Genomic DNA, 24929 nt, shown 5'->3' on the forward strand with positions numbered 1-24929 from the left:
TTTAGATTCCAGTTACTTTTCATGCCTTCCTGTGACTACTCCAGTAAAAACAAACATAATTTCTCTCCTGGGCCATTTAATGGCTTAATGTATTAATGTATTAAATGTATTAAATCCTTAATGATATTAATGACCCCAAATGTGCCAGCTACTTTTATCCTTCAATAGAGTGGACAGTTGAACTTCATTGTAACATGCAAGTCAGATTTCACTTGCCTTCTCTTCAGAAACTTCTAGTGGCTTTTTATTCCAGCAAGAACCAGTCAGCAGGCTAACCCCAACCCCTAAGGCTCTGATGCTGGGCTCCCTCCTTCCCTTCTTTATCCCATGCCTTTTCCAAGTTCACTCTGCTGTTCCTCTGACATGCCTACTTTCCACCTCTGGGCTTCCACACTGCCCTTCCTGGGGTGTGCTGCTGGCTCTCTCCTTCTCCTTCAAGCTGTGATCAGAAAGTCAGCATTGCAGTGAAGTCCAGCCTGAATCTACTGTTGGAACTGGAATCCCTGCTGAGACAGCTGCCCTGTTTTCAGAGTTGCTAGCTCCTTCTGTACACTTTACCTGTTTGTGCATGGCAACGCAGATCCCTAAAACGGAGGGAGTTTTCTGTTTTACTGGTGCTGGGTCTTTGGCATTTAATGCCCAGTATGTAGTAAATGTCCGCAGGTATTTGTCAGAGGAATGAGTTTACTTCAAGGGGTTATAAACTTTCGGCAGCCCCCCTCGTGCTTGTGTAAGTGTATTGAATGAATGTCTCACAAGCTCAGTCACCTGCTTAGAGAAGTCATCAGTGAGCACTGCTGAGGCAGGTGTGGCCTGAGAAGACCCATGAAAGAGAGATAGGTGTGTGTGTGTGTGTGTGTGTGTGTGTGTGTGTGTGTGTGTGTGTGTGTGTGCACAGCCTCACTTTACTTGAAATTTGTTGAACTGTTACTGTAGAATCGGGGATACACAGTGGTTGTGGAAACTGAGTCCCGGAAAGTTGAGGGACTCTGGTCCATTACCCAGAGAAGTCAGAGCAGGAACTCAGCAGGGCAAGGACCTGGAGGCCATGGAAGAGTGGTGCTCACTGCTGTTTTCTTCTTGGCTTGCTCATCCTGCTTTCCTATAGCTCCTGGACCACCAGCCCAGGAGCCGCAGCACCCACATGGAGCCAGGCCCTCCCATATTAATCATCAACCAAGAAAATGCACCACCAGCTTGCCCATAGGCCACTCTGGGGTGGGGGATTTTCTCAGTTGAGGTTCCCTTTTCCAAAATGTCTCTAACTTGTGTCAAGCTGACACAAAACTAGGCGGCGCAAATGGAAAAATGAAAATGGTTTTAGAAATACATAAAGAGCCTGACATGTGGGTGTACATATTAAAAATCCCCTAAAACATCACATCCTCTACAGTTTCCAGGGTTATGCATTGCTGTCTTGTGAGTCTCACGACAAAATCAGATGGCTGTGGCAGCTAAGAAAAACAGAGGAGACACGAAGCATGGAAAAAAGACACCATCACAACTAAGGCTGACTTTCCTTATCAGTGTGAACCCACGAACCCACTGAGCACCCCCAAATCTCCATCGCTGATGATGCCATGAGTCACTCCATGACTCATGGCTCCTGACCACTACAAAACCAAAACATGAGGAATAATTTACTGCCTAGGCCAAAAGGACTTGAAAGAGTGTTCCCACCCACCACATGAGTGATATATCAAATTAGAGGAAGACGCCATCCTTTCTTCTTCTTGGAGTGGATTAGTTCTTCTTGGTGTATCTCCCCCAGAGACCCACAGCCAGATAAGCCTCTGGTTTCACTAATAAGCTCCCAGTGAACCGGTCTATTCCTGTACCTGTCTACTCAGGCTCCTTCTGCATAGCACAACCCGTAAGAATGCCTCAGCACACAAAAATGTACTTCATCACTCCTCAGAGCAAGATGGCTTCTTGGATCAATGTTTTATTTCTTCCCTCCCTTGGCCGTGACACTAAACAGACTCAGAATAAACTGTCTCCGACTGAACAAGCAAGAAATTATTCTCAGGCCAAGACACTTTGTTCTTCAAAGCTGTTTCACTCTTTTGCTTGTAAGAATCAAAGACTCAGAGACCACATTTAGGAGCATAAAGATGAGCGTTCAGGTTTGTGAAGGGAAAAAGCCTCTCCTTCCTCAATGCCTTTTCAGTGTGGCTTCTGTTTTAATAAATGATCCATGTGCATGGGATGGTGACGTTTCTGATCTCCTCAGGAGCATGGGGCACTGTTTCCGGTCACTGTTTGGCCTGCTCAGAAGCTGGAAAATTCCCACTTTTAAGTTCCTCCTACTCCTGGGCTATGCCAACACCTGTCCAGGTCATCTTTCAAAGTTAACCATGCCACAGTGTAAGACTCTGTCTGACTTCTGGATTTTCTCTCATTCTGTAGGCAGCACTGTGAAAAATGGTCTTTTACATTCCTCAGATGTGCCCCTCTTTATGTATCCACAGGAAGAAACTGAGAGGAATATTCTTCCCTTGTTAATCTGGGTCTGCCACACTAATAGCTCTTCATGGCACCAAGAAGGCATCTTCTGCATGGGGGCCCTAGTGCTGCAAAAAGATCAACTCACTGGCAATGAGGTAAAGTGGGAACTCTGAGACACCTTGGTTCCACTCATGCAGGGACTGCCCCGGTTCATATGCAGAGTCCTAGGTCATTTGACTGAACTCAGGGGTGGAGAACAATTATGTAGTCTGCATGACGAGAAGAACCCCAGGACAGGTGATGTGTTTCTTCCTTCATCGTGATTCTTTCCTCATAACTTCTTATGGAAGTGTCAATTGATTTCTTACTTTGAGCAGGAATTACGCTTGTCTTGTAGATAATAATACAGAGATAATTACTGTCTGAAATACCTAAAAAGAACCAAAGAGCCCAGGTAAGTCTACCTCTGTTGAGAGCAGACTGAATGCAAAAGGCAAAAGTTAAAAATAAACAACAACCAAAAATCCTAAAACAAAGCTCAAAAGGTGTGTGTGTGTGTGTGTGTGTGTGTGTGTGTGTGTGTGTGTGTGTGTGTGTAGGCACAGACGGAAGTCCCACACTCAGCGCTTCCTAAGGCTGGAACTGAGGTTTCTGGTTTGAGGTCTTCATTGGCATGGACAGTTTCCTGCTGAAAGATAAAATAGTGTCTGGGTTATGGTCAGCTCAGTGGGAACATTTTTAAAACACAGATTGTTATTTATTGTCATTTTTAATTGTCGAAAGACCTCCTTTCAAATTGGTAACATTTTATTCATAGTTTAAAATGGCATTCTTTTTTTTTCTTTTTTTAAAATTTGAATTACAAACAAAATTTAATTACATGAGAATCCCAGTTCTCTTCTCCCTCCCTTCCTCCCCTACCACCCTCCCAACAAAAATCCCTACCTATCACAAATCCTTTCTTCTAATCTACACCTGACTCAACCTTTCTGCTCCCTCATGACCTCTGCATCCTTCCTCTTCTTCCCTTCTCATTCTCCTAGCTCCCTCCCCCCTCTTCCCATGTTCTCAATTTGCTCAGGGGATGGTGACCCTTTCCCCTTCTCCAGGGGACAAAGTTTGTCTCTTGTAGGGTCCTCCTTGTTTACTAGTTTCTCTGGCAGTGTGGATTGTAGGCTGGTAATTCCTTACTCTATGTCTAAAATCCACATATGAGTGAGTACATATCATGTTTGTCTTTTTGTGATTGGGTTACCTTGCTCAGAATGGTTTCTTCGAGTTCCATCCATTTTCCTTCAAATTTCAAGATTCCATTTTTTTTTTCCACTGAGTAGTACTCCATTGTGTAAATGTACCACATTTTCTCTATCCATTCTTCTGTTGAGGGGCATCTAGGCTGCTTCCAGTTTCTGGCTATTACAAAAAATGCTGCTGTGAACATTGTTGAACAGATGTGCTTGTTGTATGAATGTGCTTCTTTTGGGTATATGCCTAGGAGTGGAATTGCTGGATCTTGTGGTAGACTCATTCCCATTTTCCTGAGGAGTCACCATACTGATTTCCAGAGTGGCTGTACAAGTTGGCACTCCCACCAGCAGTGGAGGAGTGTTCCCCTTTCTCCACATCCTCTCCAGGATAAACTGTCATTGGTGTTTTTGATTTTAGCCATTCTGATAGGAGTAAGATGGTATCTCAGAGTTGTTTTGATTTGCATTTCCCTGATGGCTAAGGATGTTGAACACTTTCTTATGTGTCTTTCAGCCATAAATTGGCATTCTTTTTAAAACCTAATTAATCTAAACTATCAACTGTTTTTCAACTGGAAAATTTGTTGTTTATGAAGTGATTTTTTTCAGGGTTTGTTTCAGAGTAACTTGATAGGAGGAAGAGATGGGGTGTGGATGGAGCAAAAGCAGCTTCCCACTGAGAACTGTCCAAGCTGAGCGCCATGAGGCTCCCTTGTTTCCTTCTGTCTGTTCCCTTAAGTATATGCTTGATAATGTTTATGCCTTTAGAAACTGGTCCCAAATATATCCAAGTCATGTGGCCATTTCAAAGGAGCCAAGTCTGGTTCTGCTATGATCTGATTGCATGAAACTGGATGAATTCTTAACTATTCTATGTCTGCATGTTGATTGTAATTGGTAATTAGTTGAGATTAATGCCTTGTAGACTTTGGGGGAAAATGTGGTATTCTAGAGCAATATTCTAATCAGTAATGGGATTCATATTTTACTTTACCTTGCCTTTTGTGTAGGCAAAATAAATAAAAGGATGTATTAAATATTCACTGTTAAGCAAAGGCTGGAGATATTTGCACGTCTGTGTGCATATGTGTTTGATCCAGAGCAGTAGGAGAACAGGAATAAAGCATGTGATGAAACATTGATGGCAATTCTAAAGCATTAGTAACTGAACAGACACCAAAGAATGATTTGGTGCACACTTTAGTGCACACTTACAAGGTGACTGTCTTAGTGTTTCTATTGCTGCAATGAAACACCATGACCAAAAAGCAAGTTGGGCAGGAAAGGGTTTATTTGGTTTACATTTCTGCATCACTGCTCGTCACTGAAGGAAGTCAGAGCAGGAACTCACACAGGGAAGGATCCTGGATGTAGGAGCTGATGCAGAGGCCATGGAAGAATGCTGCTTACTGGCTTGCTCCTCATGGCTTGCTCAGTCCACCATCTTATAGAACCCAGGGCCACCAGCCCAGAAACCAACTTACCACCGTGGACTGCCCACCCCCATTGGTCATTAATTGAGAAAACACCTTACAGCTGGATCTCAGGGAGGCATTTCCTTAGCTGAGGCTCCGTCTTCTGCTGACTCAACTTGAACCACAAAAGCAGTCAGGGTGACTTTGAATCAGGTAAAAACCATACAGAAAAAACACAAGCTAACAGCAAGGAGATGTTAAAAGTCTGCTGAATGAGACCCCGAGACAGAAAAATGAAATTGTGGGTTTTGGGGAGCAGGAAGTGATGTTCTCTTAGGACCTGGTGACAAGACCTGTCTTATGCAAGCAGTGAAGAAGGCAGGAGCTGACCTGGTTTCCATGGAGTCCCAGGACCTCTGGGGTGGTCCCCATGAGAGTCCTCTGAGTAGAGAGTGAATGAAAAGGTTCCAAGAATTATCCAGGGCTTAGATCCCCCCTACACACATTCTGATAAGCTAGTCATTCCTGTGCTTTGTAACTGTGTTCTCTTCAACAGAGACAAGCAGGTGGAGCCTTTGTCATAATTAAACTTGAAGTACTGTACAGAAAAATGGGAGGTTTAGATACTATTTGCCAATATTCTGAGCTCTCTCTCTTCCATCATGTACAAGAGCATTGGTTTGAACTATTCAAGAAGGAGATCAGAATCCCACCACTACACACACACACTCACAAAGACTCACACATGAATACAACTGTGTTAAGAAGAGATAGCTAAAGATATTTGAAATTTTAGTCATTTCAACAGCATAACAGGCCATAACACAGTTCAGCATAAGCAAGCCCACACTTGGAGGCTTTTAGTGCCCCTATTTTGAGCATGAATATTAATCAATGAATATCAGATAGATGAAGCTATGTATAGAAATCAAAATAAGCAGAAAAAACAATATTGAGGAAATATAAGTTTTGTTTTGGTTTTATGATTAGAAAAGTATTATATTATGAATTTGTTTGTGTGAAGTTTTGCCACATGGGGGCAGGCACCCAAGGAGGCCAGAAGGGGATGTTGGATGTCCTGGAGCTGGAGCGACAGGCAGTTGCAGTCTTCTGATGTGGGTGCTGGGAACTGAAATCAAGCGTTCCTAATGGCTGAGCCATTTCTTTAGCTCTAAAACAAGGGCCTTTAAAAAACTATAAACAGAATATTTAATACTTCTTAAATCAAAATTAAAAATCTAATTCTTCTGGTGCTAAATATGACTATAGTGTCTCTCTGAAGAAAGTGCCAGACTGTGTCTTAGGAAAAGGAATTCAGGCCAATGCTAGTGACTGCCCTCAAGAGGCAGAATGCAGGAGAGGAGGAGCTGCCCCTAAAGAGCACTGTGGGATGGTAATTGTTTAACAAAGCTTACTGGGAAAGACTAAAAGTCATAGGGAATCAGGTAGGCTTCAAGGATGGCTTTGCTCCAGGGGCAATACAAACTTAGCTGTCAGTCAAATGAGTCTATGGTATCATCTAGCAAAGTCCCAAAGCATAACCTGGAAGGATGCACTTGTTTCTAAGTCACTTTAATGAATCCTAGAGGGAAGTATGGCAAGAGAAATATTTGAATAAATAATGATTAAAATTTTCAGACGGGTTAAAAGTATAAACTGCCAAGTTCAGGAAGAGAAGTAAACTTCAAGAAAGAAAGACAGAAAGAAAACCACTATAACTAGTACACCTCAAGTTGAAATCTTAAATGGCTTAAAATTTAAAAGTAGCCAAAAAACCAAGATGCATGTGTAGAAGATTAAAGATAATGGAAAAATCATATTTGTTTAACAAATAACAAAAGCCACATAACAATGGAGCAGTGTTCTTAACTTATAAAAAGAAAAAAGTTGTCAGCTTGCCACTTGCCAGCAAAGATAGATTACAAAAGGGCCCAGGAGATGGCTCAACAGTCAAGAGCATGTACTACTCCCAGCACCCATACCAGGCAGCTCACAACCGCCAGTAACTCCAGCTCCAGGGGATATGACAAACTCTGCTGGCCTCTGCAGGTACTGCTCACACAACGAAGACTGAAATAATGAAAGTATTTTTAAGATCCTAATCCAAGCACTGAGTTAAATAATTGAGAGTTGTGGGCTAACTAGGAGAGACTATAAAAGAAAAAAAGAAAAAAAAACTCAATCCATACAGAAAGCAAAGAGAGAGAGAGAGAGAGAGAGAGAGAGAGAGAGAGAGAGAGAGAAACAAAGAAAGAGCAGAAAAAGATGGCATGGTCCTCTAGGCAAAAGGAACATGTTTGTTCTTTGTTTAAAGTCAATCATATAAAATGTATGTTTAAATATATGCATGCCTATATATATATATATATATATATATATATATATATATATATATATAGTACACATGTGTGTTTAAACCCATCCACATATAAAATTCACATTAAATATAAATGGTTTAAATACCTCAACTGAGAGGCAGAGATCACAGAAAAAGCAAGAGCCTAAAGATGAATATATTTGGTTTTCTCCAGCCTTGTACTCAACACTGTAATGGGATTTCTAACATTAGATACAGAAAACAAACAGAAGATATATAAATTGGAGAGGAGAAAGTAAAATCACTTTTATTTGCAGATGGCATGATTTATCATGTGAACAGTCGTAAAGAATTTCCTCAGAACCAATTAGATCTAATAAATGAGTTCTGCAGAATTTCAGGATACAAGAGCAATCTGAAATAAATCTATTCTATTTCTATACTCTAGCAATGAAAATCTAAAATGGAAATTACAAAAACAATTTAAAAGTGAATTAAATATATAGGAATGAATTTACATAAAAAGTGAAATAATTATCGAAACTATAACACATAATTGAATAAATTAAGGAAGCCTTAGGAAAATGGAAATGTACCACATGAAATGGATGCTTTAATATTGCCAATATGGTACTAATGCTAAAGTTATTGACAGATTCAGCACAAATTTCATAAATTTTTCTTCTGTTTATTAAATAAAAGTTGTCATACAGATCTCAAAACTCACAAGGCAATGAGGAAATCCAAGTAGCCAAAACAATTTTGAAAACAAAGAAGAGCATAGTTCTCATACCTACACTGGTGACCTGGTCCATTTTTAGACTAATACTGATCAAGGTTGTGGGTTAGAGTACTACTGACTGGGAAACACTTTGAGAATGTTTTGTGAGCTTTGCTTGGACAAAATACCACTAGATACTAATTGGATTAGTATTATGTTAATATAATAATTAATAATTTCTAGTTGTTATTCTTCATACCGGAACTTCTGAAAAGGATAAGAGCACCTTCCTCAGAAACTGGTATAGTTACCAGCCATTCTTACAGCTCTTAAGAGAAATAGGGCAAGGCAACCCACAGTACCAAAATGTGTACACTGCCATATTTGAGAGTTAATGTGACATCCTAGCATCTTCTTTTCCCAGATGATATTTGCAAGCAGCCACTGGGAAACCACAGGTAAAGATGAGGTACATACAGGCACAAATACCAGAGGGATAAAATACCTTTTAATAACAAAATACCTTTGGTCTCTGTGAACAGTATTTCCCCCAGATTTATAGACTTTCCAATTGGTATTTTCACAAGTTTCTTTAGCCTGAGGCTATCCCTATACATCATCATTTCCTTTTACTGAAGCACTACAGCTCTTTGCTATGCCTTAAAAGTCACATCTTTCTTTCTCTAGTCTTCGTTTTTATTTTGAAGCTGAACACAGTAAGTTGAGTCACGTTACTCACTGTCACAAGACCCTTCTCAGCATAGCCTTGAAGAAGAGGGGAGTGTGTCAGGTGAAATTTATAAACTAGAAAAGCACATCAACCGTAGCTAACCTAACCTTTGTGTTAGGCATATGCTTTCTTCACTTACCACAGCAGTTGGGGATTCTCCATGACTGTGTTGAAATTCCTCTGGTCCTTTGGTAAAGGCAGTTAGTTCATTAATGACAAGCTGGTGAGCTGGCTTTACTCAGAGTGGTAGAGACTGTTGGCTGAGAAAAGTGTGAATGTTGAAGCTAAGGAGAGAGTTGGCTCATGCAACATTTTATCTGTTTTCTGAGTTTCTTGTCCCAGTACATCATCAAATTTGTTTTTGCTTAAAGATTTTCCCACAAGAACATTTGCCAAATTCAGATGACACTTTTTTATCTTGATCTTGATTTCTTTGGAACCAGCGTTGAGATTATATAAGCTCGATTGGTCTCAGTGAGAAAACACTGGGAGATCCTATTTCTAAATACGTTAGTCTACATAGAGAAGAGAGGAAGACCTAGAATTCAGAGGATGTGGGAGGGGAAAACCTGAGAAAGGACATTTCACCCTGTCTCCTTTTCCCATTTGTTTGTCTCAGAGACCCTCTGGGTCATCTGGGAGTGAGGCACTTGGTACTCTGGCGTTTCATGTTGGGGAAAATTCTGGCACACCATCAATTGATTTGAATTAGTTCAGTTTGTTTAAAATGGTCATTAGGTTCTAGATTTTTTTAAGATAGGACTTTTTAAAAATTATTTTTATTTAGCTCTGGATGTCCTGGAATTCACTCTGTATACCTGGCTGGCCCAGAACTCATAGATATCTGCTTCCCCTTTCCTCCAGAGTGTTGGGATTAAAGGTTGTGCCACCAAACCTGCCTAGGTTCTTGATTTTTATTTTACTAATAGAAACATTGCCAATAGCCAAAGTAGCTCCATGATATACATTTGATCACGAAGACTTCTTTCCGTAGAGACGTGGAGAACACTCTATTGTGGAAAATCTCACCTGCCAGGACCCTTTGAAAGGAAAGGTCCCCTAAGGGAATGAATTCGTTGATTGTCATGTGCCTAGGGTTGGTTTATGGTCTCAGGCTATATGGCAGAAGAATAAAAGGATCCTAGAAGTTTATTTGAGATTGAATTTGGGGACAACTGCAGTGGCATCGTGAGTGTTAATTAACGCAAAGGCTTTCAGGAAGGAAATGAATGTCCACACCCACATTCCGATCACAGCATTATCTTACCCTAGCACCTCTGTCTGCACCAGTCCAGTGTCCAATAGTGCTGGTTTAGTTGGGAGCAGACCTGACAAAAACAGTTTCTTGGCTAATTTTATGACAAAGAAAAGTAAGTCATGGAAGCTAAAATGCCAGCTAGTAGCAGTGTTCTTGTACAGTTAAAAGAAGGGGGGGGCAATGGGTGAGTGTTAGCTGGGCGACCATGAAAAGGGAGGCAGAAGCATGAGCTGTGCTGGAAGTATGAGCTGGACAACCAGAAAGCATCCACAGCAGCAGCTTTCAGAACACCTTGGAAAGAGCACCTGTGTACCAGTCAGCCTCCAGTGCCATACATGATACCATGCAACCTCTGTAGCATCAGAACCACCTGCACCTAGAGGAGGCATCAATGGAGCCATAGCCCCCAACTACACCAATTGGAGGAAGAGGGACCTCTGACGAACAGGCTCTATCTGTACGGCGTGGAGGCAGAGGGGGGTAGACAACAGTGAAAGACCACACCAAACATAAAGAGCAATACAGCGCCATCAAAAAGTAGTGGATCTATAACAGCAAGACCTGAAATCCCAAAGCAGATGAAGCAACAGAAAATGACCTAGAAATAAGTTCATAAAAATGATTGAGGCCCTTAAAGAAGAAATGGAAAATCCGCTTAAAGAATTGATGGAAGAGACAACAAAAATTGCAAGAAATCAACAAATACCTTTTAGAAAAAGAAAAGAAAAAGCAATCAAACAGGTGAAATCAATGGTTCAAAACTTAAAAATTGAAATAGAGGCAATAAATAAAACACAAACCAAGAAAATTCTGGGGAAAATAAGGATAAACAATCAGGATGTACAGATGTGAGCATAAGCAACATAATACTAGAGATGGAAGAGAGACTCTCAGGAGCTGAAGACGCAATAGAGGCAATGAATTCATCGGCTCTCAGGAGCTGAAGACGCAATAGAGGTAATGAATTCATAGGTCAAAGAACATGCTAAATCCAACATTTTTAAAACAAAATCTGTCCAAGAAATCAGGGACACTATGAAAAGACCAAACCTAAGAATAATAGGGATAGAAGAAGGAGAAGAAATAGAGCTCAAAGGCACAGACAATATATTCAACAAAATCATAGAAGAAAACTTTCCTAACCTAAAGAAGGACATGCCGGAGCTCCCTGCGCCCCGAATCTGCTAGCACCCCACTCTTCCATTCTGCCACCGACCGACCCAGGAACTAGGTGAGTGAGTCTCTGCCTGCTCCCGTCTCCAGCCCAAAACAGCATACACCCCAAACCCCCCTCCCCCCCACCCATGCCCCCGCCCCCGCCCCCGCCTGCGCCTTCGGGCTTGGGCCAGACATGCCCAGGCAGGGAGGAGCTCCCTGTGCCCCGAATCTGCTAGCACCCACTCTTCCATTCCGCAGTTGACCCACCCAGGAACTAAGTGAGTGAGTCTCTGCCCGCTCCCGACTCCAGGCCAAAACAGCATATACCCCGACCACCCCCACTCGCCCCACCCCTGCCTGTGCCTGCGGGCTTGGGCTAGACACACCCAGGCAGGGAGGAGCTCCCTGTGCCCCGAATCTGCTAGCACCCCACTCTTCCATTCCGCCGACCTACCGAGGAACTAGGAACTAATGAGGAAACTACCAGGAGCGTCAAGACCATCCAGAGTTGTGGACATTGAATTCCTGGCCCCCACAGACCACTGGGCCACAAGAGGAGATAGAGAGACCCCACCTGCACCCACTAAAAGAAGATATGGGGAGAAGACAGAATAATATTTCACTCAACAACAGAAAGACCAATATGACACCACCAGAATCTAGGGACTCCACTCCAGCAAGATCTGAAAAGCCCAACACAGAGCATGAAGATGAGATGGACCTCAAAAATTATCTCAGCAAGTTGATAGAGACCTTTAAAGAGGAAACAAGAAAATCCCTTAAAGAAATAGAAGAAAAAGCAAACAAAAAATTAAACGAATTGGAGGAAAAGACAAACCAAAAAATTCAAGAAATAAATAAATCTCTTAAAGAATCTAAAGAAAGCCAAGAAAAAACATCCAAGCAAGTGAAGGAAGCTCTTGAAACAGTTCAAAGCATGAAAGCTGAAATAGACACAATAAAGAAAACACAGAATGAGACCATGCTGGAAATGGAAAGGCTGGATAAACGATTAGGAACTAAAGATGTAAGTATATCCAACAGAATTCAAGAGATGGAAGAGAGAATCTCAGCTACTGAAGACTTGCTAGAGGATATACATTTATCAACCAAAGAAAACCTCAAGTCCAACAAATCCCTAACACAAAATATCCAGGAAATATGGGACACTGTAAAAAGGCCAAACCTAAGAATAATAGGTGTAGAAGAAGGTGAAGAAACACTGCTCAAAGGTACAGAAAACATATTCAACAAAATCATAGAAGAAAACTTCCCCAACCTACAGAAGGATATGCCTATGAAAGTACAAGAAGCTTACGGGACACCAAACAGACTGGACCACAAAAAGAAGTCACCCCGACACATAATAATCAAAACACCAAATCTACAGAATAAAGAGAAAATATTAAGAGCAGCAAAGGAAAAAGGCCAAGTAACATATAAAGGCAAACCAATCAGAATCACACCTGACTTCTCAATGGAAACTCTGAAAGCCAGAAGGTCTTGGATAGATACCCTACAAGCACTAAGGGAGCATGGATGTCAACCCAGACTACTGTACCCAGCAAAACTTTCAATCACTATAGATGGAGAAAACAAGATATTCCACGACAAAAACAGATTTAAACAATACATATCCACAAATCCAGCACTACAGAAGGCTCTGGAAGGAAAACTCCAACCCAACGAACATAACTACACTCACAAAAACACTGGCCATAGATAATCTAATTTTACCAAACACAAAAAGAAACAGGAGGGCAAAATCCACATGCAATGATACCACCAACAATAAATCCAAAACAAAGAAGAACCAACGAACAATGGACATTAATATCCCTAAATGTCAATGGTCTTAACTTACGCATAAAAAGATATAGGCTAACAGAATGGATACAAAGACAGAATCCATCCTTCTGCTGTTTACAAGAAACACACCTCAACTTCAAAGACAGGCGATACCTCAGAGTAAAAGGATGGGAAAAGATTTTCCAATCAAATGGGCTCAAGAAACAAGCTGGGGTAGCAATCCTAATATCTAACAAATTAGACTTTAAACTGAAAGCAATCAAAAGAGATGAAGAAGGGCATTTCATACTCATCACAGGAAAAGTCCATCAAGATGAAGTCTCAATCCTGAACATCTATGCCCCAAATACGAAAGCACCCACATTTGTAAAAGAAACATTACTAAAGCTCAAACCACACATAAAACCACACACACTTATAGTAGGAGACTTCAACACCCCCCTTACACCATTGGACAGACCACTAGACAGAAACTTAACAAAGAAACAAAGGATCTGACAGAAGTTATGACACAACAGGGTTTAACAGATATCTATAGAACATTTCATCCAAACACAAAAGAATATACCTTCTTCTCAGCGCCACATTGAACCTTCTAAAAAATTGACCACATAGTTGGCAGCAAAGCAAACCTCCACAGTTACAAAAGAATTGAAATAACCCCCTGTATCTTATCAGACCACCATGCATTAAAGCTAGAATTCAACAGCAATACGAATTGCAGAAAACCTACATTTGCATGGAAAATAAATAACACCCAATTGCACCATTCCTGTGTTGAGGAAGAAATAAAAAAGAAATTAAAGACTTCCTAGAATTTAATGAGAATGTAGACACAACATACCCGAACTTATGGGACACCCTGAAAGCAGTGCTAAGAGGGAAGTTCATAGCACTAAGTGCTCACATGAAGAAACTGGAGGAAAGTCACATTAGAGAATTGACAGAACAACTGAAAGCTTTAGAGCAAAAGGAAGCAAACACACCAAGGAGGAGTAGACGCCAGGAAATAATCAACCTGAGAGCCGAAATCAACAAAGTAGAAACTAGGAAAACAGTACAAAGAATCAATGAAACAAAGAGTTGGTTCTTTGAGAAGATCAATAAGATAGACAAACCTCTAGCCAAACTAACCAAAAGGCAGAGAGAGAGCATGCTAATTAACAAAATCAGAAATGAAAAGGGGGATATAACAACGGACACTGAGGAAATCCAGAGAATCTTTAGGTCATACTTTGAAAACCTGTATTCCACAAAATTGGAAAATCTAAAGGAAATGGACAGCTTTCTGGATAAATATCACTTACCAAAATTAAATCAAGATCAGATAAACAGTTTAAATCGACCTATAACCCCTAATGAGATAGAAGCAATAATCAAAAGCCTCCCAACCAAAAAAAACCCAGGGCCAGATGGCTTCACTGCAGAATTCTACCAGAAATTGAAACAAGAGCTAATTCCAGTACTCCTCAAACTGTTCCGCACAATTGAAGCAGATGGGATATTGCCAAACTCTTTCTACGAGGCTATAATCACTTTGATACCCAAGCCACACAAAGATATGACTAAGAAAGAGAACTACAGACCGATATCCCTCATGAACATCGATGCTAAAATACTCAATAAAATATTGGCCAACCGAATCCAAGAACATATCAGAAAAACCATCCACCACGATCAAGTAGGCTACATCCTAGGGATGCAAGGATGGTTCAACATACGAAAATCCATCAATGTAATCCACTATATAAACAAACTGAAAAAGAAAAACCACATGATCATCTCACTAGATGCTGAAAAAGCCTTTGACAAAATCCAACATCCCTTCATGATAAAGATCTTGGAGAGAACAGGAATAACAGGAACATATCTAAACATGATCAACGCAATATACAGCAAACCAATAGCCAACATAAAAGTAAATAGAGAGAAACTCAAAGCGTTTCCTCTAAAATCAGGAACAAGACAAGGCTGTCCACCTGCCAGTTCCCGAATAACCATTCAGAGGCCTATAATAATTATAAATGACCCGGGCTTTTACTAACTAGCTCTTACATCTTAAATTAACTCATTTCTATTAATCTGTATTTCACCACGAGGCCTGTGACTTATTATGTCACATCTTACTCCTCTGGTGGCTGCTGGTATCTTCCAGACTCTGACTTCTTTTCCCTGTGTCTTTGCTTAGATTTCCTGCTGGGCTCTATTCTGCCAGGCTATTGGCCAAATCAGCTTCTTTATTAACCAGTGGTAATAAAATGTATTCAAAGCAGAGAGAAACTCAAAGCAATTCCGCTAAAATCAGGAACAAGACAAGGCTGGCACTCTCTCCATATCTCTTCAATGTTGTACTTGAAGTTGTAGTCTAGAGCAATAAGACAAGAAAAGGAGATCAAAGGAATACAAATTGGAAAGGATGAAGTCAAGCTTTCACTATTTGCAGACGACATGATAGTCTACATTAGTGACCCGAAAAACTCTACCAAGGAACTCCTACGGCTGATAAACACCTTCAGCAAGGTAGCAGGATACAAAATTAACTCAAAAAAAATCAGTAGCCCTACTATATACAGATGATAAATCCAATGAGAAAGAAATCAGGGAAACATCACCTTTCACAATATCCACAAGCAACATAAAATATCTTGGGGTAACACTAACCAAAAAAGTGAAAGATCTGTACAATAAGAACTTTGAGACTTTAAAGAAAGAAAATAAAGAAGATACCAGAAAATGGAATGATCTCCCATGCTCTTGGATAGGTAGAATTAACATAGTAAAAATGGCAATCCCACCAAAAGCAATCTACAGATTCAATGCAATCCCCATCAAAATCCCAACACAGTTTTCACAGACATTGAAAGAACAATACTCAACTTTATATGGAAAAATAAAAAGCCCAGGATAGCCAAAACAACTCTTTACAATAAAGGATCTTCTGGAGGCATCACCATCCCCGACTTCAAGCTCTACTATAGAGCCATAGTTCTGAAAACAGCTTGGTATTGGCACAAAAATAGACTGATAGACCAATGGAATCGAATTGAAAACCCTGATATCGACCCACGCACCTATGGATACCTTATTTTTGACAAAGGTGCTAAATCTATACAATGGAAAAAAGATAGCATCTTCAACAAATGGTGCTGGTACAATTGGATTCGGACATGCAGAAAATTGCAGATAGATCCATACCTGTCACCATGCACAAAACTTAAGTGCAAATGGATCAAAGATCTCAGCATAAATCCAGCCACACTGAATCTTCTAGAAGAGAAAGTGGGAACTACCCTTGAACAAATTGGCACAGGAGACCACTTCCTGAACATTATGCCAGTAGCACAGACACTGAGGTCTGCAATTAATAAATGGGACCTCCTGAAACTGAGAAGCTTCTGCAAGGCAAAGGAAACAGTCAGTAGGATAAAACGACCACCCACAGAATGGGAAAAGATCTTCACCGATCCCACATCTGACAGAGGACTGATTTCCAAAATATATAAGGAGCTCAAGAAGCTAGCCACCAAAACACCAAACAATGAAATTAAAAAGTGGGGTGCAGAACTAAATAGAGAATTCTCAACAGAGGAAACTGAAATGGCTGAAAGCCACTTAACAAAGTGCTCAAAATCCTTGGCCATCAGAGAAATACAACTCAAAACAACTCTGAGATACCATCTCACGCCTGTCAGAATGGCTAAAATAAAAAATACCAATGACAATCTATGCTGGAGAGGATGTGGAGAAAAAGGAACACTCCTCCATTGGGAGTGCGAACTTGTAAGACCACTCTGGAAATCAGTATGGTGGTTGCTCAGAAAAATGGGAATCAGTCTACCTCAAGATCCAGCCATTCCTCTCTTGGGTATATACCCAAATAGGGCATGTACTTACAACAAGGACATATGTTCAACCATGTTCATAGCAGCATTGTTTGTAATAGCCAGAACCTGGAAGCAACCTAGATGCCCCTCAACTGAAGAATGGATGGAGAAAATGTGGCACATCTACACAATGGAGTACTACTCAGCAGAAAAAAACAATGGAATCTTGAAATTCGCAGGCAAATGGATGGAACTAGAGGAAACCATCCTGAGTGAGGTAACCCAGTCACAAAAAGACAAACATGGTATGTACTCACTGATATATGAATTTTAGACATAGAGCAAAGGATTACCAGTCTATAATGCTCTTCACCAAAGAAACTAGGAAACATGAAGGACTCTAAGGGATAAATGGTCCCAAGGAATGGAAGTGGCATGAACTCCCGAACTAATTGTGGGCATGAGGGTGGGGGGAAAGGAGCTGCTACAATAAGAGCAAGAGAAGAGGAGAAGAGGAGAGGAAATGGAGGGGCAGAAACATTGAGTTGGGGGAAGAATAGAGGAAAGAGAGCAGGATGAGAGATACCATATCAGAGGGAGCCACTATAGACCCGAGAAGGGATCTGGAACCAGGGAGATCTCCAGAGACCTACAAGGATGACACAATTTGACAATCCAGGCAACGGTGGAGAGGATAACCTAAAAACCCTCCCCCTAAAATGAGATTGATGACTTCTCTTTATGCCATCCTAGAGCCCTCATCCAGTGGCTGATGGAAACAGAGACAGACATCCACAGATATACAATGAGCTGAAATCGGGAATTTAGTTGAAGAGAGGAAGGAATGAAGAACAAAGGGGTCTGTACCAGGTTGGAGAAACCCACAGGAACAGTTGACCTGAACAAGGGAGAGCACATCGACCCCAGATGCTGTCGGAGAGGCCAGTACAAGACTGATCCAGATCCCTGAACATGGATGTCAATAAGGAGGCCTCTGCACTCTAGGGAGCCTCTGGTGGTGGATTAGTATTTTTCCCTGGTGCAAGAAGGGACTTTGAGAGCCCATCCCATATGAAGGGTTACACTCTGGCCTTGGACACATGGGGAAGGGCCCAGGATCAGCATAGGAAGACTTGGTGGACTTTGCAGAGCCCCAGCTGAGGGCCCTACCCTGCCTGGGGAGTGGTGGGTGGATGGGGTGGGGGGTAGGCTGGGGTGGGGGAGGAGGGTTGGGGGTGAGGGGAGGGAGAGGGAGAAGGAACTTGAAATAAGCTTGTTCCCTAACTAGAACTAATAAAATAAAATAAAATAAAAAAAAGAAGGACATGCCAAAAGGTCCTGGTCAGGCATTATGCAGACACTAAGAAACCACTGATGGTAGCACAGACTACTTTACCCAGCAAAACTTTCAGTCACCATAGATGGAGAAAACAAGATATTCCATGACTAAATCAGATTTAAACAATACCTACCCACAAATTCAGCCCTACAGAAAGTACTAGAAGGAAAACTCCAAACCAAGCAAGATACCTACATCCACAAAAACACAGGTAATAGATAATTCCTAAGAAGAGAAATGCACACAGAATACCAACACCACCAATGGAAAAAAAAAACAATAGGAACTAGAAATCACCTGTCATTATTATCCCTTAATATCAATGAACTCAATTCACCTATAAAAAGACACAGGCTAACAGTTTGGATACAAAAACAGGACCCATCCTTCTGCTGCATATGAGAAATACACCTCAACTACAAAGACAGACATTATGCCAGAGAAAAAGGTTGGGAAAGGATTTTCCAATCAAATGGACTTAAGAAACAAGCTGGTGTAGTTATCCAAATATGTAACAAAATAGACTTCAAACTAAAAGTAATTAAAAGAGATGAAAAAGGACATTTTATATTTGTCAAAGGAGAAATCCATCAAGGTGAAGTCTCAATTCTGAACATCTATGTCACAAATACATGGGCACCCACATTTGTAAAGAAACATTACTAATGCTTAAATCATACATCAAGCCCCACACACCAACAGTGGGAGATGTCAGCACCCCACTATCTCCATTGAACAGGTCTTCCAGACAGAAGCTTAACAGAGAAATAAAGAAACTAACAGATTTTGACTCAAATGGGTCTAACACACATCTATAGAACATTCCACCCAAGCACAAAAGAATGTACCTTCTTCTCAGCACCCCATGGAACCTTCTCTAAAGTTGACCACATACTCAGTAACAAAGCAAACCTCAACAGATACAAAAATTGAAATAAATCCTGTATCTTATAGGATTACCATAGCTTAAAGTTAGAATTCAACAACAACACTAATTGCAGAAAGCCCATAAACTCATGGAAATTAAACAATACTCAACTGAATTACCACTGGGTCAAGGAAGAAATACAGAAAGAAATTAAATGAAATTTCTTTCCTAAATGAAAATTCATTCCTAAAATTCAATGAAAATGACAGCACAACATAACCAAATTTATGGGACACAATGAAAGCAGTGCTAAGAGGAAATTCATAGCACAAAGTGCTAAATGCAGAAGCTAGAGAAATTCCACACTAGTGAACTAACAGAACAACTGAAACCTCTAGGACAAAAAGAAGCAAACTCACCCAAGAGGAGTAGATGGCTGGAAGTAATCAATCTGAGGACTGAAATCAATAAATAGGAACAAAGGAAATAATACAAAGAATCAATGAGACAAAGAGTTGGTACTTCGAGAAAACCAACAAGATAGACAAACCTTTATCTAAAGTAACCAAAAGACAGAGAGAGAATATCCAAATTAACAAAATCAGAAATGAAAAGGGGGACATTGTAGTGGTATCTTGCCTGAGAACCTGTAACAGTGGCCACGCCTTTTGGGCGTGGTTACAGGTAGGGACATGACCCATTAAAGGGGAGATTGGGGGAGGGCAAGAGCCCCTTGGGTCTCAGAGAGCATTGGAGAGGCAGTGTCTGTATCCTTCCAGCAGGGATGTTGACAGTCACTCACTGTTGCCTGTGTAAGTCCATCCCCAATAAGACACCATTTATCATTTATACTGAGTCTGGTGAATTCATAATTTCCATGCCTTCAGCATATAACAACAGACACTGAGGAAATCCAGAGAATCATCGGGTCATATTTAAAAAATCTGTACTCCACAGTGTTAAAAAATTTAAAGAAAATGGACAATTTTCTGAACAAGTACCACATACCAAAATTAAATCAAGACCAGATAAACAAATTAAGTATACCTATACCCACTGAGGAAATAGGAACAGTCATCAAAATTCTCCCAACCAGAAAAAAAAGAAAGCCCAGGGTCAGATGGTTTCAATGCAGAATTCTACCAGAACTTCAAGGTAGAGCTAATACCAATACTCCTCAAGTTGTTCCACACAATAGAAACAATAGGACCATTGCCAAACTTTTTAAGAGGCTACAATTACCCTGATACCCAAAACCTCACAAGGACACAGCTAAGAAAGAGAATTACAGACCAATCTCCCTCATGAATATTGATGTGAAATACTCAATAAAATATTGGCAAACCAGATCCAAGAATACATCAGAAAAATCATCCAACATGATCAAGTAGGCTTCATCCCAGAGATGCAGGGATAGTTCAGCATACAAAAATCTGTCAATGTAATCCATCATATAAACAAACAGAAAGAAAAAATTGTCATATCATTAGATGCCTGTGACAAAATTCAACACCCTTTCATGATAAGTGTCTTGGAGAGAGCAGCAATACATGGGGAATAATAAAGACAACATACAGCTAGCCAACAGCAAACATCAAACTAAATGGAGCAATCTCACTGAAATCAGGAACAAGACAAGGCTGTCCACTGTCTCCATATCAATTCAATATAGTCCCAGCTACAGCAATAAGATATACAAAAGGGTATCTGGAGGATACAAATTGGAAAAGAAGAAGTCAAACTTTTTCTCTTTGCTGATTATATGACAGTATACATAAATGACCCCAAAAATTCTACCAGGGAATTCCTGTAACTGATAAACATCTTCAGTAATGTAGCAGGATACAAAATTAACTAAAAAATATCAGTAGCTTTCCTATATACAGATGATGAATGGAATGAAAAAGAAATCAGAGAAACACCACCCTTTACAATAGTTTACAATACGAACAACATAAAATATCTTGGGATAACTCTAACCAAACCAAAGCGAAAGATCTGTGTGACAAGAACTTTAAGCCTTTGAAGAATGAAATTGAAGAAGACATCAGAAAATGGAAAGATCTATGCTTTTGGATAGGTAGTATTAACATAGTAAAAATGGCAATCTTGCCAAAAGTAATCTACAGATTCGATGCAATCCCCATCAAAATCCCAGCAAAATTCTTCACAGATCTCAAAAGGATAATACTCAACTTCATATGCAAAAACAAAAAACCCAGGATAGTCAAAACAATCCTGTACAATAAAGGAACTTCTGGAGGCATCACCATCCCTAACTTCAAGCTCTATTACAGAGCTATAGTCCTGAAAACTTCTTGGTATTGACACAAAAATAGACAGGTAGACCAATGGAATAGACTTGAAAACCCTGATATTAACCCACACACTTACGAACATCTGATTTTTGACAAACAAGCTAAATTTATACGATGGAATAAAGAGAGAATCTTCAATGAATTTGGTGCTGGCATAACTGGATGGCCACATGTAGAAGAATGCAAATACATCCATATTTATCACCATGCACAAAACTCAAGTGAAAATGGATGGATTAAAGACCCCAACATAAATCCAACACACTGAACCCCTTAGAAGAGAAAGTGGGAAGTAGTTTTGAATGCATTGGCACAGGAGACCACTTCCTAAATATAACACCAGTAGCATAGACACTGAGAGCAACAATGAATAAATGGTACCTCTTAAAACTGAGAAACTTCTGTAAAGCAAAGGACATGATCACTAAGACAAAATGCAGCCTACAGAATAGGAAAAGATCTTCACCAACTCCACATCTGACACAGGGCTGATCTCCAAAAATATACAAAGAACTCAAGAAACTAGACATCAAAAGACCAAATAATCCAATAAAAATGGTGTACAGATCTAAACAGAGAACTCTCAACAAAGGAATCTCAAATGGCCGAAAGACACTTAAGGAAATACTCAACATCCTTAGTCATCAGAGAAATGCAAATCAAAACAACTCTGAGATTCCATCTTACACATGTCAGGATGGCCAAGCTCAAAAACTCTGATGACAGCTTATGCTGGAGATGTCAGTTAGAGGAACACTCCTCCATTGCTGGTGGGAGTCTAAACTTGTAGAGCTGTTTTGGAAATCAGTATGGCAGTTTCTCAGAAAATTGAGTATCAATCTACCTCAAGACCCAGCAATACTACTATTGTGCATATACCCAAAGGATGCACACTCACATCACAAGGACATTTGTTCAACTATGTTCATAGCAGCATTATTCATAGTAGCTAGAACCTGAAAACAACCTAGATGCCCCTCAACTGAAGAATGGATAAGGAAAATGTGTTATATTTATTTGCACAATGGAGTACTACTTCATGGCAGAAAACAATGACATCTTGAAATTTGCAGGCAAATAAATGGACAGAACTAGAGAATACCATCCTGAGACCCAGAGAATGTAACCCAGACACAGAAAGACAAACACAATGTGCACTCACTCATAAGTGGATATGGGACGTAAAGTAAAGGACAACCAGCCTACAAGCTACAACCCCAGAGAACTTAGGTAGTAAAGAGGTCCCTAAGAGAGACATAAATGGAGCCACCTAGGAAGGGAAAAAAGACAAGATCTCCCTAGTAAATTGGGAGCATGTGGGGCAGGGGGAGGTGGAAGGAGAGAGGAGAGATTGGGATTGGGGAAATGTACAGCTCAATAAGAAAAGGAAAAATATGAAAATTATGGAAAAAATTAATATCTTACAAATGGAAATAAGAAAGGGTGCAATCTTAATAGTTAATTCCTGAAATCAGACTGCCCACATGTGCAGATCTGATGGATCCTGGCCTTCTGTACGGAACATGCTGCATAGTACCTGCTCCTAAAGGAGAGAGAGAATACTGAGAAAATGCTGCTGTGTGTTGACCAACTCCTGTCTCAGTCTCATCAGGCCAAGAGTCAGACTGGATAGAAATGCTTAGGGAGAAATCGCTAAGAAATCAGAGGCATGTAGTAGACAGTGTCCTTCTTCATAGCTAGGTTCAAAAGAAATTTATTTATTTTATGTGTTTGAGTGTCTTGTTTTCATATATACCTGTTCATTTTATAGTACCTGATACCCTTGGAGGCCAGAAGAGGATATCAAATCCCCTGGGACTGGAGTTACAGATATTTATTAATCACTGTGTGGGTGCTGGGAATCAAATCCTGGGTCCTCCGGAAGAGTGGACAGTATTTTTAACAACTGGGCCATCTCTCCAGCCCTGGGTTTTCTTAGTATAGACATTATAACTTTCCTAACTGGCACCATCAGAAAGAGCATTATGGCTTTTCGGGCAACCATGGGAGACAAGAGCATATCAGGGGAGAAGCAAACACTTAACAAATACTCATTTCCTCACTCTGCTCAGTGCTCTTAAGTTTCAGTGCCAAGAACCTTCTGGCTACATTATCTCATTAACGTGCTATATGGTATGGTTTGAAAAAAGAGAATAAAGTTATTTTTAATCAGATAAATCCATGTATAGTAATAATCAAATAATTCAGGTTGGTCAGTTTGAGACACATGTAAAATTGTCATAATTTTAAAAAATAAAACTATATTAGCAAAGCCAAAAATTTTTATAACTTTTCTACTAGAAAAGACAAAAGTCCTTTGATATAGGAAATGCAGTTTGTTTCAAATAAAAACTTTTAGTACTATGAGAATTAATGATTTTATGGGTGAGTAGAGTTCAAGAGAGGTTTATAAAGAAAATGACTCAGTCTATAATAATGAGGAGATCAGGGACGTGGGAGTAGTGGCCATATGGCAAAAACCTATAGAGCTGTGCTTGGGAGTCTGTCTGTCTCTGATGTCATCCAGGCTTGAACATGAAATATGATGATGGTGGTGCTATTGTTGATGGGAAGAGGAGGAATGCTGTGACAGACGCCCACAGAGGTTTTGGCAGAAAGTGGGATTCCATTTAGTATGATGCATCTGAAGGGAGCGACCCACAGCATCAAGCAGATGCCGCATGGTTTGGGCTCACCGTCTAACTTTGGAGTCTGGGATCTGTATGGAAGGTATCAGTCTGAAATACCTTACAGTGACTCTCATCCAGAGCAACTGACAAGTCAAAGTGGCAACACTTCCCCATGGTTGAAGTAATGAAAACACTCCCCAATACCAGGAAGCACTTCCTTCAACAAAGGGAAATGCGAGAAGCATTTGAACATATAGTAAAATCTTCTGACATGACTCCTACTTTTTCTAGACCAAAGTACAATGCAGTTTCTTTGATGTGGTCAGAGGGTTATTGTGCACTTGTTGCCTGAAGTCCCAGTGACAGTGAGGATTAATGAGATGCCCAAACTCGCTGCTGGAGTCCTGATCTCACCCCTCTCCCACCAGGGAACACCCTAATGCACATGCTTGCTCTTTACTCTTGCACTTCTTTTCCTTTTAATTTTTCTACGTATACTTCCTGATAAATATTCCCATAATAATTACTTTGTACAAATTTGCAGTGTAGTTTGTAATGGTTCTTAATTCTAAGACTCGGTCATTAAAGCGGACCATTTCACCACATGAATTCTTCAGTGAGGGCAGTCTACTTTACTCATTGCTTAAACATCTCTCTCATCTTTCCATCCAGTAGGTCTTTACACTCCCTACTTTCTCTTGTGCCCTGCTTTCTAAATCTTTTCCAGAAGTATAAGGTCAGCTGAAATCCACAGTGAGCTGGACATTCTGCCTAAATACTGCAGTGTGGGTTTTTGTTGTTTTAAGTTTTATTCTTTATGTATGTTACAGCTGCCTGCAGTTTCTCC

At 40.4% G+C, this 24929-nt stretch overlaps 1 long non-coding RNA gene across 1 annotated transcript in view; it reads left to right on the forward strand.

The window, feature by feature from the left end:
- The first annotated feature begins 1407 nt into the window (after positions 1–1407).
- Positions 1408–24929, forward strand: part of LOC118238348 — a 29303-nt gene continuing 5781 nt past the window's right edge. The window contains exons 1-2 of the long non-coding RNA XR_004768378.1: positions 1408–2126; positions 2472–2603. This is a non-coding gene — a long non-coding RNA (uncharacterized LOC118238348). The remainder of the gene's footprint in view (positions 2127–2471; positions 2604–24929) is intronic.

This window comes from Cricetulus griseus, chromosome 2, assembly GCF_003668045.3.
Source record: "Cricetulus griseus strain 17A/GY chromosome 2, alternate assembly CriGri-PICRH-1.0, whole genome shotgun sequence".
NCBI lineage: Eukaryota > Metazoa > Chordata > Mammalia > Rodentia > Cricetidae > Cricetulus > Cricetulus griseus.